This window comes from Columba livia, chromosome 2 (assembly GCF_036013475.1).
Source record: "Columba livia isolate bColLiv1 breed racing homer chromosome 2, bColLiv1.pat.W.v2, whole genome shotgun sequence".
In the NCBI taxonomy this organism is placed as follows: Eukaryota; Metazoa; Chordata; class Aves; order Columbiformes; family Columbidae; genus Columba; species Columba livia.
Genome location: NC_088603.1, coordinates 128,836,982 through 128,853,659, shown reverse-complemented (window position 1 = coordinate 128,853,659; position 16,678 = coordinate 128,836,982). Strand labels below are relative to the sequence as shown.

The 16,678-nt window shown below is 38.1% G+C and overlaps 1 protein-coding gene across 1 annotated transcript in view; it reads right to left on the bottom strand.

Moving 5' to 3' along the window:
* The window catches only part of KCNB2 (potassium voltage-gated channel subfamily B member 2), a 200,049-nt gene that overhangs the window by 10,878 nt on the left and 172,493 nt on the right, over positions 1–16,678 (bottom strand). The window lies entirely within an intron of this gene.

Here is a 16,678-nt window from a genome sequence, read left to right as displayed (position 1 = left end):
AGAGAGGAAACATTAGAAGCATTTTAGACTGGTCAAAACCTGATGGTTTCACTGCTTGCAGTAAACCAATTCATTTCAGAAAGCAAGCCATGACTGGTCTTGCCATGTTAAAATTACAATGGGAGGTGCTATAAATTATTGCAAGTTGCCAAGTGAAGAATATAAAGTTCCTCCTAATGTGCAGAACATCATTAGTTTCCTGCATTAAGTGTAGTTATGTTAAACTTCACACAGTGTGGGGAAGTGACTGGGAAATACCATGTGTGAGCTCTCAATTTAGTATAACATAGTGCACACCTTCCTAAATTATGAGACAAAAGTCAAAATTAAGAAGAACAAACAAGAAACATCGTTCAGGAGACTAGTCTTGCCGAACTGAAATGTCTAGATAAATTTCAGGTGTGGCAAGAACTGGCCCTGAATTGGGTTGAGAGAGCAAGATGTTGAAAAGTAAGCACTAGTATGAAGATGAACCCAGTTTCTCATCATGATTAAAATGTGCAAGTAGAGGAATGCTTCCTAGAAATAGCATTTCAATTTGTGTCTCAGGAGATAATAGGTTTTCTGAAACATTTTGCAGTTCAATTTGATAAAGTTCAGGCACCTCCATACCTCACAGCCTTTCATTTTGCTTGGAATAGCTGGTCATTCTCATTTACAGAATCAATATTATGAGAAAAGAAATGAATGAATTAGAAAACCTAATGATTTTCCTACAAAGTTTAGTTATTTGTACTTGAAGGAGTATGGGCAGCTTTCAGATAGCATGTGTTGAAGTGATGCAAAAATTATTAAAACACTTTACTTGGGAAAAAAAAAATTGTTTTGGTTAGGAATCCTAAGTGAATCCAGGTTTTTATTAGAAATATTTTAAAATTGTTTTTTGTTTTAAAGATCAGTTTAAGCTCATTCATAAAAGCATTTGCTGTCATTTCTCAGAAATTGTACTGTTAAATCCATTTGGTGGTGTTTGGTGTTCTTCCAAGCACTCGCTAAGTCTGACAAAATTGCTGTAACACCCAAGAAGAGCGAAATACAGCCAAGCAGAATGCAGGTGTGAGGAGTACCTGGGGAGAGATTGGTCACAGTGGCAATACAGCTCCAGAAATGGAAAGGCCACCTCACTCTAGCTTTGAGAAAAATAGCAGTGAGCCTGTTCCAGCTCTGGGTTACTAAGCGCACATTCAGCTCTCTAAACACAATCTGAACTTGCTCGTGGTATGAGGGTCCCTATTTGGCATAATCTGGTACTTATGTGCTATCTTTGGCCTTTTTCAGCTAATAATGGTAGAACGGGTAGTGTCTTTCATATTTTGAAGTATTCCAAACAGATTTGTATCTCTCCCTCTCTCCCCACCAGTGCTGCTTCCGCTTTTCTGCCTTTTTTTTAGCCATATTTATTGGAGGAAAAAATATCCATTAATTTCTCCTGCCAACTGAGTTGTGGAGCGCCTGTCTTCATTCTTCAAACAGCCCACCCAGTAAACATACTCTAGTTTATCTACCTCATTTAGGAGGGCTGTACATCCCTTTAAAACAACAGCAAAAGAAGCCAGTCTTAGTAAAGAATGAAGGCAATAATACTGCATACCTAGACAGGGCTGCTTAATGAAATTTCTGATGTTCCGTAGCTAGGACAGAGGCAAACAAAAGGCAACACTATCGGAGAGAAATAACCACCTTTCAAATTGTGAAAGTTGCCTGTATGAGATTTCACTGTGAAAAAGTTTGAAGCTTAAATAAGATATACTAGCTTCTCCATTTCACTGACATTACCATGAAATAACTAGTGCCTGCTTGAGTTCTCTTACATGCTCAAGAACATAATTATACTTTGAAAATGTGAGTAACGAATAAACATGGCATATATCTGAATTGTTGAGCTTGCAGTTTCTGTCAAACTGATGGCTTCCTCATTGGGAGAGGCATTGGAAAGGAAATAATAGCATAGGAAAAAGCTGTATAATACAAGGACATGATTACTTGACATGAGTTTTCTTAAAAAGGAAAATGATGAGAATGTATGTATCTGCATGTCACCAAAGCAGCTTTGATTAGGAATCAATGGTGTTTTAGTCTGTCATGGGGAATTTATTTTATGCCTAAATGTTCACCAGCATACAAAAGATCCTAGAAAAGAGTCTTGAACACAAAACTTCCCCGTTCAGAGTTGCCACCCAGGGTGTTTTCTTGACAACAACCATCTGTTTGTTCCAGCCATTCATTCATATGCTGGTAACATGCAAACCTTAACTCTACCAGCTATTTCAATAACATATACAGGATAGCAGGCCCGGATTTTTAGTGTATTGTCTATAAGCATGAGTCTGTTATTGGTGAAAAAAAATTATTTACAGCAAAGGAAAGTTTTTTGCTGTAAGAATCCCAAGCTTTTATTTGTCTGGGGCTTTGTTGTGTAATTAAAGTTGTGCATCATTCCACACACAGTATGTTTTAATTATTGCAATTGATTGGATTTTACAACTCATTAGGCAAAGAATGGCAGGGGATCACTAGTAAGAAGAATAGCAACTATGAGAAAAGGAAGAATTAAAAAAAGGATTCCCTATTCTGAGTCTACATAAAGAACACTTTGCAGATAGTGTTATGCTGGCAAATCCTCATAGAACAGATGTAGCTCATACTAACAGAAGAAGTGAATTTATAACAAAGGCCTGTAGCAACCTGCTAGGTCAGCTAAGCTGATACAGAAGCTGAATCTTTCCCAGAAAACAATCCAGTGTTCTGGACATGTTTCTGGAACTGTATTCTGGACTGAAATGCCTTGAAAATATTGCGTACTCCAGGTAATAGATCTATGACCACAGTTAAGCTATATAATTCTCGACATACTAGTTTTAATCTGCATTTCAGAATATGAACAATATTCTCTTTAAGTGAGAGATGCTGGCAGTTTATGTCATTTAGCTATGGTTCTACAAAAACACATAAAAATCCAACTCTCATTAAACATTAAAAATATTTCCTTATAAATTGCAAAATGTTTCTAAAAGAATGGGTATATTTAAATTGCTTCTTTATGGGCTGGATATGAGACATATGAATCTGCTGCTGATGCAATGAATAATAAAACATTCCTTAACAATGCAGTCTTAACAGGGTGCTCCAGGTAGTGTTGTTTCTGATTTTTGTGGGGGTAAGGACTGGTAGCAATCTCCTGAAAACGTAGTGGCTTGCCAGTATTCAACTGCCACTAAAACGTGGCTTTTTTTCCTGTGCACCCATCTCATAATTCATTACTGCCAGCACTTTGAGGATTTCTGCATAGAATAAGCATACAAACTAAGGCAGAAAATAATGGTGTAATGGAATTGGCTTCAGATTGCTCCTTACATTTCTGCAATAACTGACATTGTGAAAAGGCTTCTGATGTAGCTGTCGTGCCAGTATTATTGTTATATGAAGCAGAGCAAAAGTATACCTCAGGCTCACATAGCTGCTCAGGGGAAGTTCAGTTGAGCCGTATCTGACAGCCAGTGCAGTATATTTGATTAATATAGGTAATCAGGTAAAGCTCTATTAGCAATGTTGTTTCCTTAGTTTTTGTTTAAGGGTAGGATCTGGACCATTTCAGTAACAGACAGAAATATAGTCTCACTACTTGCCTCCACAGGCACTGAAGTATATCACACTGTTACATATTCTTCTCTTTCTGCATTTAAATATATGATTTTATCTTCAAATAACGTGCTCTGGCTGTAGAAAAAGACTCAGACAAATATTCATCACTTAGCTTTTGAAAGACTTCTGATAGCAGTTTCTGGAGAACTGTATCAAGTTTCTTGGGCACTAAGCTATATATTCTCAGAAGCATCTGCTCTTGGGAAAGAGGTGTCTAGATCTAGTTTGGGGCAGATAGATGGCTAAGATTGGCCTAGATTCTTCGGAGAAACCTGAGAGCTACCAAGTGTGGTAGCCAGCAGCTGTATCTTGCATGGAAGTGTCCTTAGCCCATAGCACAGAGCTCCCAGCTTGCCCCCGGGCCAGTCACCCACTTAGAGCCATGCTGGCAGAAGCAGAATGTCAGATCGTGGAGGTTTTCATCTCTCTGAGCGAGCAAGCCCATGAAAGTGGAGGACATATCTGTAGGCTTGATGGGAAGTTTATGAAAATCAGTTTACACCAGCAGCATCCTTTACTGGCAACAGTCTGCAGACTGTGATACTGAGTTCACAATGGAACAAAAGTTTTGCTCAATAGGAGGACTGTCTTGTACCTCTGACTAAATCTGTCTGTGTTGTATTCTGAACACTTGGGAATATCTAAATGAGATGCTCATTGGAGCAGCAAAGACAACACTACAAATTGAGCTGCCTGCCAACCATAAGCATTATGGCATAAGCACTTTCAAGGACAGTCAGGACATCAGTCTGGAAATATTGAGGGGAAGGGCCCCTTACACTTCCCTTCAGCAGTGCAAAGGAAAAACACATTCTTACATTTGTACAAACTGAATAAGTACATGGATATTGTATCAGCTGCTAGTAACATGTGTCAGTACAGCACCATAGCACTGCCTTCAGCAGCTGCCACTGCTGTTCCTTGCTAGACATTGCACAAGAAGGTCATGAGACAGCATCTCTGTCCCTGGTCTCTTCATTGTGTCCCATCATTGGGTTCCTGGGACTTCCCAGTTACAAGCATCACCTCTTCCTTCTGGCTCAGCATTCTACATTGTGCTGCTCTGCAGAGAGGACTGTTCACACCTGCCTGCTGGCAATTCTGCACTCAAAATGTGTTCCAGTGTGTCACAGCTCCCACCATGAACAGTCTGGCAGACTTAGGGTCTGTTACTTTGAATCTGAGGCCACACTGACAAAGTTCAACAGAGAGGCAATACATTTTGCTACTGATAACAGGGTAGGGCCCTTAATGGCTAATGCTCCGTATTAAAATAAGGTCCTTGGCCAGGAGACATGAAAAAGGAGACAAATAGTGACAAACCCTACTTGGATTTGGTCCAAACTGGAACATAATGGAGTTATGGCAAGCCTTAAGCATGCCAGTTCTTGCCAATCTTAATAGTTCTGCAACACTGAAAATTATGGAAGAGCAGATGTCTTGTGTATGTTTGCAAATACTTCATGTCAGGAAAAATTAATTGCCAGTTACTAAAATTAGACCTAGGTACCAATGTAAAATTATCCTAAAACTATTACTGAGAAATAAATAAGACATCAGCCTCCAGTCGGGTCAGGTACTCTGACTTCAGCCCCCACTTTGTCATTATTAAATCTGAATCAGTACGTGCAAGAGTGAAGACAGAATTTCTTGATGTAGTAAGCAAGAAGTTTGTATCATTTTCTCATAAAGTCTCAAAACAGACATCCTCGTAGTTACCTTACAGGGCCTGCAAACCATCATTACTCGGGGGAAATTGCCACTACTTGTGCACATCTACCCTTTCAGAGTACATCTGTCATCTGTTTTTACATTTCTAGAATAACCTCTGATTGCAGACTCCTGGCACAGGTCTAACAGCTCCATGTAGAATACAGTGCTTAATTTTTGAAAAAGAAGATGGAGAAGAGGGGAATAATTTAACAGAATAACATAAATTTACTTCAGCTTACAGCTCCATCACAGTTGCCCTTTCAGGAGCACATCTGATAATGGCTCTGACAGCATGTGTAATCACTGAACAGCTTCTCTCTGCTACTCTCAATCTTCTTCTTTGATGACATTATTTAGAATTCTGAACTTTCATTTCCATTTTTTCCTAGATCATTATTATTAATATTTTTAAGGACTCCATTTGAATGTTCTGCATTGATCTTTCAGGGATATTCATTAAAGCTGACATTAACCTCCATGTATGAGGGCTAAGCTCTTAGTGTTGCACTTACGTGGCACCCTAGTGATGCACAGTCTTTTCTTCCTGTCTCTTTCCACTCGAATGAATGTCACCTTAAAAGCTCAGGCTAGAAATGCTCTTTTAGGAGGTTTTTCACTAAAGATTTCATTACTAGTTCCACAGACACTCCTTATCATATCTTTAGATATGAGAAGTGGTTACTAGTTCATCAGTAGGTAGGTAGCTACTGCTCTGCCTTCAGTTCAGCTTGACAGCCCCAAGTTCCCATTAAGCCAGTGAATTCAAGGACTACTGGATGTTTATTCATGGTTCCATGAAGTTCAGACTCTGCCTAAGTAGCCATTTCTCAAGTGGCAGGTGTCCAGGGATGTGCTGTCCTATCAAGATCACCCAGACTGGGAGCCAACAAGTGCAGTAGCAAGGCTGAAGGCAGGTAATCAGGCAGACTTGCCTTTGCTTGTCATGTGGTGTCCTTTGCTCTGTGTCTCAGGAGGCTCAAGGCGGGGTAGTAGTTTGGTGCACACCAATTCCAGTACGCATGGGACACAAATGGTTATAGAATCAGCATGATCATAATGATGATCAGTCCAGCAGAAGTGGTAATAACAGGTAGTTAAAGCTGAGATTTTATTGCTAGGTCACTCAAACTTCTTCAAGCACAGCTATATCTAAGCTGGTATTTTGAAACTGATTCTGGTAGATTTACCTGACCTGAGAAACTAATATGGCCTTGGCACATCCTTCACTCCAGACCTTCAGTCATAAAGCCTTTCTCTGTAGCTGATATCCTTCCTGATTGAGAGCCCTGCGTGAACCTCTTTATTTTTTTTCACAAAGCCCTTCCACACCTCTCTCTCCTCGACTTTGTGCTGACCTTCCTATTCCACAGAGTAATATTTGCTTTAGAAGACCTAGACCCGCACGGGACATTAATTTTCTCAGAGAATGATCCCATGTTCTTTGAGGGCAGCCTGGTATACTTCTGATTTAAATTAACAGTAATATTAAATATTAATAAAATACATCTCTCCTGCATCGTGTTACAGGTAAATGATGGGTTTTTGTACTTATGCTATTAGGATAAGAGTAATAGAATACATCCCTCCTGCACTCTGTGGTGGCAAACTGCATTTACTTAATGACTTCATTATTCCTTTCAGGAAGTATGACCTTGGGGTTTGTACCACCTAGAATTTCAGCATCAGGATTTAGTAAAATGTGGGTTTGAGCATTTGATTATGGCTGAATGTGGCTTGATGGCTTGATGTAAGGCAATATTCCAGTGAATAATATAGGGAAAGGAGAACCCTGGGAATGTAGACTGAGTCTATATGAATCTGAGCATGGGGGCCATTATAATCTATTAGAACACTAGTGGTACACTAGCTACATCATAAAAAATCAAGTTCAATATTACTAAACACAGTATTACTAAATATTGTGACAAAAAAGTGGTGACAGAGATCCTGCAGACCAGAGAGATGGCACTAGGCACAAGTAAGAGGTGACAGATTGCAAGTGTGGCTGTTAACTGGGCCTTAGCACAGCCGTGAATAAACCTGCTGTAAAGATGTGAGACCTTAAGTAGCCACAGAGGAAGGTAATCTTCATGGCTTGGGAAGAGGCATATATATTCAGTTCAGCATGAAATGAGTCAACTCAGAATACTATTTATTTAGCATAAAGCTAATGAACATGAATTTGGGCTTCTTAACAGATTAAAATCAAGTCAGTTCTAATATTTTTTTTTAGTTGAATAGCAAATGGCTATGTCAGCTGGAGACATGAAATCAATCATTTCATGATAAATAGTAAACTGCCCACTAGTACTTAATGTATTCATAGAAGAAATGGCATACCCAGAGTCACTTTAAGTGAATGGGAATTGCTTTAATCTTTTCACTAAGAATGGGATAAGCCCATGAATATGCCTGTCATATTATTGACAGAAGTGGAGCTATGACTTTTTTGAAATTAGAGGGCAACTGGTTCAATCAATTAAATAATTTCATGTAATGTATGTTAAAGTGAAAATTAAAAGTATATCTAGCTAAAGCTTTATTTTTACATTACAGATAGACATACACAAAAAAATAACTTAAAGAGGCATGTTAAAGGCTTCATTTATAAAACAGCTTTGTGCCTGCAGACCTTTTTGACCTCTCTAAATACTACTTTTACATGAAACAATTTGCCCATATGTGTAAGAAAAGTCAGGTAAATTTATCAAAAATAAGTTAGATGTCTTCATAAAGTCTGTGCATGTCCTCATTAAGAAGTTTTTCAAACCTTTTGATGACCACAGCTGGCAAGTTTCTTATGTTTAGGTTGTGTTTTGCACTCACTGTCTAATTTTCAGGTAGTGAAAGCGGATTATTAGTACTTAGACGAATGTGCTAGGATCTTCCAGACTTCCATCTAAGTCATGACACAGAGCTTGCAGTTTCCAGCTCTTTTTCACGGCAGACCATAGGCAAGGCCTGTTCTGCACTCCTTGCACACACAAAACATTGGCTTCATGAGCACCTATTACATTTTAAAAACAAAAACCGCACCCCAAACCGCTACTCCACCCCTCAGCCCAGCGCGGAGGTTCCCGCTCTCCCGGAAGCGGCAGGGCCGGCCGCGGGAGCTGTCCCCGCCACGGTGCTGAACCGTGGGCCCGGCGCACCCCCGATCGCTGCAGAACGTTTTATCCCATCACCTTAAACACACGAAGGTATGGAAAGTGTGCCATTTATAAAAATAATACTGGGAAACACAGGTAATGCTGGCACAAGATTTGTTCCTCTGACAGAATACCATTGAAGTAGGCTGGAAAACGCCACCAGAGGGGAGAGATTTCTTTTTACTGCTTGCCTTTAAGTAAGTTACTAAAAATGCCTGTGGTGGAGTTAAACAAGCAGGAGCAATGAAAAGTCAAAGTTCAGTTCTTCAGCTCTGAAAAGTTCTAGTATAGGCTGTTGAATGGATGTAATGGGGACAATCAACACACATGATGTACAGATTTACTCATTTTGATATTAACATATCATATTAACTTAAAACCAGAAAGCTGGATGTAAACGATTTCAAACAGAAATGCTTTGGAAATTAGAAATTAAATTTACTGGTTCTCCCTGTTTGTACTTGGCATTTAGTTTTAACTGAATTTGTTTACAGTGGAGACCTCAGATTATTAACCAGGACTGTACCCTTAAGTCTAATTTGCTGACAACTATATTAAGATTATTGTTTAAACTATTCTCATTCTGTCATATTTTTACTGTTGATTGAGACTGTCTTTTAGTAATATAATGTAATGAGTAAGGATGACCTGCCACCTGAAGACTGCTGTTGTCTATCAAAGAGATTTGCTACTCAGCCTTATTTGAAATTATGACAGGCACAGAATTCAGACATAATCTTTACTCTACACTTTTAAAATAACTTTTCTATCTTGGCTTCATGTAAATTCATATATATATTTCAGAACTGCTGCTCCATATAAAACATCTACATAAATCTATAGGTTTATATAAAGCTTATGCCAATATTTCCCACACTTGTGGAATCAGAGAAATTGTTAGGGAAATGAAACCAGCCTGTTGTTTCCTCTTTTGCAATACAGTCATGTGCAGTTAAAGGCCTGAATATCTTAACCGTCTTCTTTTTACTAACTCTAAGGTAACTTTCCTTTCTCCCTTTTCCCTATAACCATTTTAGACTTCTGTTGGAAATATACATAATATGATACTTTTTCTCAGAACTTCATAGGGTCACATTAATGACATTTAAAATATTAACTATAGCTTCCACAGAATGAACTTTTCATATCATACCACATGTTTAGGATGCTGTTAAATTCTAGCAGACATTGATTTATTAGTTACACTCATTTCATGCTTCAAAGACTATGCCCATAAGCATGGGAACTACGGACTTACTAAATATAAATTAAAAAAAGAGAGAGAAAAAAAAGAGAGATCAAGCTGAAGAAAATAGATACTTATCGGCCTTTAGGTTTTTTTGCATCTCTTGGAGAAATTGCCACCTATACATTTTCCATTCACAACCTAAAGGACTTAATTCTATGTGGGGTTTTCAGGTCCTTGAATTAATAAAATGTACTATAAATATACCCCCAAAAGAATATTAATTCAACTTTAGAGTCAAGTCCTGACATATCATATTTTTATTTTATGCCTATCTTGTTATAAATCATTAAACAATATTGAATTGCCTGTAATTAAAATTTCCTCTTTTCAGTATGTTTTATTAAGAAAATATTTAATACTCTTTAATTTCTTTAACAGTAAGTTTAATTATTCTAATTATACAACAACCCTACCAAATCATATTGATAGAACAGTCATCAAATTATATAGTATGATGATGCCTTGATAATCCATTCATAACTCCCCTAAGAAAGAAGGAACTGCCTAACTGTTATTTTTAAATATCTTTTTCTGTCCATGGTTCACTGCATATTGGTCTTGATTAACTCGCATCAAGAAAGAAAACTGATTTGGTTAGATGTAGATGTATTATAAAAATTACCCACCAGTTTCAGCACCATGAAGACATGTTACTGAGAAGCAAATCTGACAACTTGAGAAAACAGAGAAGAAACTGAGTAGTTAATAAAGCCAAAGTATTCTGTAAATGCAAAATAAAAGCTACCATTCATAGGCTACGTCTACACTGCAGACTGAGGTGGAGTGGAGCCCTGTTTAGATTAGTTCTAAATAAACCACCAAGGACAGTAAAGCCAAAGCAGTTGTTGCAGCATGGAAATTGTGATTCTTACATAAAATATTTAAGCAGCTTAAATATCTACATCATCAGAAAACAGATGGAGAACTCAAGTGAGGGCTCTTTAGAGTAACACCATAGCAGAAAGCAGCCTGCTGAATAAAGTCATGGAACTCAACCTCTGATTTCCCCTACTGTGACCCGAAGCATCTGTAGAGCTGATTAAATTAGTTAGGTGAGAGTTAGCCTAACACAAATAATTTGGATGATGGATTTTTTACAACATTTTTGCCTTAATCTTGTTTCTGTTAGAAAGGATGTAGTTCAGGAAGAATGGCTTTTGCTGCTGACAGCTAAAATGGCACTCCCGAGCATTCAACAGCTTGGTGGAAAACAGGAAACTTTAAGAAAGGTCTAAATCAGGCATGGGTTCAGAGAACCTCTGAAGATGAAAGAAGTATTTGTCCTGAACATCCTGACTCTATCACGTAATTTAAGGAGGTAATATAATCAGATCTTATTGCTATTACTGGCAATGAATCTGGTGATTAATAGCTTCTAATCTTTAAACTTCGGCAGCTCCTGGAATTCCAAACATTCAGGAAAAGATGGGGTCAGATTCTTTGAAAGCTGATGCCAGTGATGGCTAACCTTTATTGGAGTCCTCCTATTTTGGACTTTTTTTTTTTTAACCCATGGGAACACAGTGCTGGTAGAGCTACCATGACAAGACTGATGGGATGGATCTAGGAAAAGAGCGACACATTTTCAGTGTACTTGCTTTCCTTTTCAAGTTTGTCTTTCATGCGGGAAGAATGTTTGTTTTCTCCAGTGACTCCAAAAGCAAGGCTACTAGGAGTTTTACCCCCTGCTGTGGCTACACAGCTAAAATCTGAAAAGGTAGGCATTAGACTGAGATCAGTTATCTGGCTGGCTTGAATGCTGAGCAACAGGGTTCAGATCCAGAATTGGGGATAAAAACTCCTCCTTACGTTAGATGTCCCTCCAGAATTACTTTTGAAACTTCATCTGCAATACTCCAGTTTCAAGCCTTTATCAAGGTGTGGTGTATTTTGTAACATATCCACAGAATACAAATGCACTTCAAACAAATATATAAATGCCTTTACATCATATTTAGAAAGGTGAAACTGTAATTGAATCAAGATCTGGTGCACAAAATTTATCTATCTATTATTAAGATGGTATTGAAAGGTATGCTGCTGTGAGCTCAAACTAACAGTATACTAGATAGGAAAATACCTGTAAGTTGTGTGAACCTTCAATTTTGGGCTGCATTTTAGACTCCGCTTTTAGCACAAATAACTTGGGCAGGTGCTGAAGAGGGTGTTGAAGGAGTGCCTGTTTTCTCCTGAAGTGTGGATTGGCCAGAAGCAGGGCTGTATATTCACTGTGCTACAGAAAAGACCGTTTTGCCTGGTTACATCTGAACGTCTATAAGGCTTCAACCATTCTCAGCCTACCTGTGTCACAAGGCCTGGTTTTGTTCTCAGGGAATCAAAGGGAAATTTGCTGTTGCCTTTAACCAGCATGTACAAGTGGAGTTTGATTATCTTGGTAAGCTTTGTCTGGAAGGTGCTGATCACCGAGGGAGGAAGGTTGGCTGTGTGAAGAAGAGCAGGGTTTGGACCTCAGCAATGGAGTGAGGAAGCAAAGGAAGGAAGCCTGACAAGCCTTAGTCTAGTGCCCACAAAACACATTTGGATATTTTTCCTACTTTGTAGTTTAGCCAGTAGATGTCCCTGTTTTATCATGCAGTTGTTGACAAGGACACAATATTCCTGTTGTCACAACACATACTTAGCAAAAAGGCATTTGTTTCTCATGGAATGAATATACGTGATTGTAAAAATGCTGTCTTAATGCTCTTGGCATAGCCTGCTGGTTTTCTGACCAACCTAAGCCCCTGGAAGCTTTAGTGAGAGCTCTGGCTGATAAGCAACTTTAAAAATCATCCTTATGGAAATGTCCTATAGGATTTTAAAAGGACAAAAGAGGAACTGGGGAGATTCTATGGACGTTCATCTGAAAAAATAATAAATTTAGTACAGCTTCTTTACTACATGGGAAGGCTCCCTGCAGCAGCTTACAGAACAGTATGGAGTATTTGATTTCTACACAATGCCTCAGGAAGATCCAAGCTGTGACAGATGAATTATCTTCTCTGCTTCATTAATAAGATAATATTATTTCTGTATCTATAGCTATAAGGAGCAATAATGTAGATGATTTGAAACATTCGCACCTAACTGAAAATATCAGTGTGATGCAATTCCGTTCAGACATTTGTATTTTCCTCATCATTTACAAAAAAACATATAGTCTACCTATATTTAGTTTTTCAAAAATCTTTACAGAAGAGATCAGCAGTTCTAAAATTATATTAAAATTATATTATTTTAAATACATATATGTTATATAATTTCAGAAATTATAACACTGAATTTTAGGAAACGTCTGAGAATATGATAAGCTTCTGTTAATTGTTTCTTGGCTTTACGCTTGTTGTCCTGTGGAAGTAGTCCATACATTTAATATGGGGACATGTTTTTTTGGCTGTTTTCCTGGTTATATTTATATTTGACATCCTGAATTAGGTCCTCAGAGAGAAAAAACTCTAGACTTGATCTACACTGAGCCCTGAACTGCATCAGAGCTTTTTGTCTGTGGGTTGTTCCATCCTGGTCAGGGTGCTACCTTGGTAGAAATCCCTACAGAAACCGTAAGGATTTATGGTTGTGCCTCATGCTAATTAAATTTTGTAAGCACATTACCTTAAAGGAGAAGAATGTTGCCTAGCTTAGATAACAGCTGTGCCCACATGAACCAAAGTGGTACATTGGGGCAATTTTTTTTGACGTTGAGACCCTGTGTTATGGAGTTCTCCTGCATGTTCACACTTCCAGACACTTTGGCTGTTCCTCCTACTGTTACGTGGAGCCACAGGTGAGCTACTTTTTAGTCCACGTTTATCCTCCAAATGCACTGTGATGAGAGATGCAGATGGCCAGTCTCTTAAGAGTCATTAGTTCCATGTCATTGGTTCCATCTCCTCAGAGGTGGCCATTTCTAGAAGCCAAGCAGAACAAGAAGTAATAAAAGGAAATATCAGGCCTTGCCCTGAAATTACTTATTATTGGACACAGCTGTTCCCCAAATGTATGGACAATGAGGAGCTGATTGTAGAAGGGGAAACAGTGTCAAAAAAAAAAAAAAAACAAACCCTAAAAAAAAACCTAAAAAAAAAGAAAAAAGAAAAAAGAAAAAAAGTGTCAAGTAGTTGCAAAAGAAGGACCAAATTGTCTGTCAAATCTTCCTGAATGTCAAACTGATGCCCAGGCCACAGAAACCCCAGAGGTTTCCAGGACTGGAGCTATACAGCAGAGTTTCTACAGCTCAATCAAGCTTAAGACAAGAAATAAACCTGAAAATAAATTTGTCAGGTATGAGCAGCTATAATGCAGCTATTTGCAGCAAGGTTATGGACAATAAAATTCATCTTCAAAGAACCCTTGAACATGAAACAAATACATTACACTCTGGCTATGCCTCAGGAAGTATGTTTTGTAGCTGACAATTTCACAATACATATATTTTTTTTTTCTTTTAACTGCCAGCATCTGGCAATTTATGATAAAAGACTTGGAATGGAGGCTTTGGGGTATTTACAGCTGCTTCTATCTGCACACTGATTACATCTACTTCCTGAAAGCCACATACTCCCCCCCAAGAACCCCTAAAACTTGCTGTAAGGGCAATGTGATTCTTTATTTTGCACAGTCTTGATGATAAAGGATAGCCCTGCATGAGAAAATCATAAAGACAAAAATTAGTGTTATTATTTAGTCAGAAGTGCTAATGAAAACCTTTTACTGCAGAATACATGAAACAAAACCATGTGACTTCTGGTAGTTTACAGAGAATCACGGCAGTATTGAAAGAGGACAGTATAATTCAGGGACCTGTCAGTTACAGCTGGAATAAACAGGAACAACTGTGTATAAGGAATATACATAATATTACTATATACTGTTATGTATTGTTTCTCTGAGATGTAAACATGTACCTGTCTTTCAAATGATTATTTATTATTGACCTTGCAGATTATAATTGCTTCTGGTTTATTCTGTGTCTTTCATGCTCAATTATTTTTATGTAAATAATCTAATGAGAAACACATTTTAATGTGAATACCCATTTTACTATACCTATAAGCTAACTGACATTAATGTAGTCCACTGCTATCAATGGAGAGATGGCAATGGCACCATGGCTGCATGGTATGCTCTGGTGTGTTTTTTTTGTTTGCCTGCTTGCTTGTTTGTTTTTGTTTGTTTTTTTTGTTGTTTTGGTGTTGTGTTTTGTGCCCCCCCCCCCCGCCCCCCAATTATTTATCTTAGTAGTCATTGAAGTACATGCTCCTATAATAGTCCCATGCTGCTCTGAAGGTAAATAAGTAGGAGGATGGGGATTTCTTGCCTTCAGTACAATATGTTTGACATTATGAAAGAAAAGCTAATGTTAGTCTGAAAGCAGATAAGTGGCAATACTGCTTTTGCTGTCATACAAGATGCAGAAATGCATGTGATGGGAAGATTAAGGAGTCAAAACATAGGAATATTTGAGGTGCTTTTCAAAACTGGGGAACTCGAATTGCGAAGTGAATTCTTCAGCATCTAAGAAAACACTTCTCATCTTTGAGCTCCTGTTTATATTTACCTCTAACAGAACCCATACTATCTCATCTATCTTAATGGCAATATTTCAAAAAGAAACTGGTTTGACATGAGATTGGGATTACTTAGAAATATGTGACTGTATAAACTCCTAGAGACTGAGGGAAATATACCATCCTCCATCAGCTGCAGCATCAGTGTTTGTGGATCCATTGATGCTCAAATGATTTGCTCCCTGCTTCATCTCCAAATCGTGATTCCCTTCCAGGCTCTTTCTGGTAGCAGGTAAACATCTGCCTCTGAGATGGAACCAGGTTTCTTGATAATATACTCCACGAGATAGCAATATGGACAAAACATTGAAATCTAAAAGCAGGAACAAGGATGTTTAGACCAGATTTGCCCATGACCTCCAGCTCTGCCCAGGGCACTTTTGCTGTAGATGCCCATATTGGCACTTCCAAAATGGCGGGGACCGTTGAGTGACCTGTCCATATGCTCGGCCTGAACCAGGACATTTTCATCAGTGTCACAAACACATTTTCAAATGTACGTGTTACAGCTACAATCTGACATCGAATCTGATTTATGAGAGAAAGCACTCATATAGCAACTGTGTGATGTTACTGTGCATATTGAATGCATCTGCTGGGGGAAGCATGCTATATGTAACTCAACAAGATAAAAAGCAATTTATATGGAATTTTGTCAGTGGGAGGCTTCTTTTAGAACAGCATGATTTGGGTAAGAAATTCCCATGAAGGCATGAGAAATTATAAAAGAGGAATACTGTTTCCAAATCCCCCTTGGTGGAAATCAGAGATCTAAACAGTAAAATGGTGCCAGTAAAAAGAGTAACAGATGAACTTTCATTGTCTGATACATCCACTAACAGTTAGTCTTTTAATATGATGACCATCATTGCTAAAATGAAAATGTGCTAATAAAATAACTTTGACAGTATTAAACATCAGCAATGTTAGAAGAGTCACTAGCTACACACCAAATCTGGAAGCTGGTATGATTGGGTTTTTTTTCTTCACATCAAAGGAAAACATGTCTCCACTGAAATACCCTGTCAAACAGAAAAAGCTGTAGTCACAAAGCACTGGTTTTTATTAAAATTCATCTAGTTTCTAACTCTGTAGCTGGAAAGCAAACCAATATTTTTTTTGGAGTTGCCAATTGCTTTTGAATTTGACAAACGACTTAAATTATTTGCTTATTAGATTTAGTTTGGGAATGAATTGTATATTTTTTTTTTTCCAGAGGCTGTTACAATGGCTAAGAGTTTCATCAATTTGCCATTAATGTGTAAGTCAGTGATAATGACTAAAGCAGAGGCATGATATTAACCTCTTGGTACCAGAAGTTGGGATTAGCATATTAGCACTTAAGCAACATAAGCCTT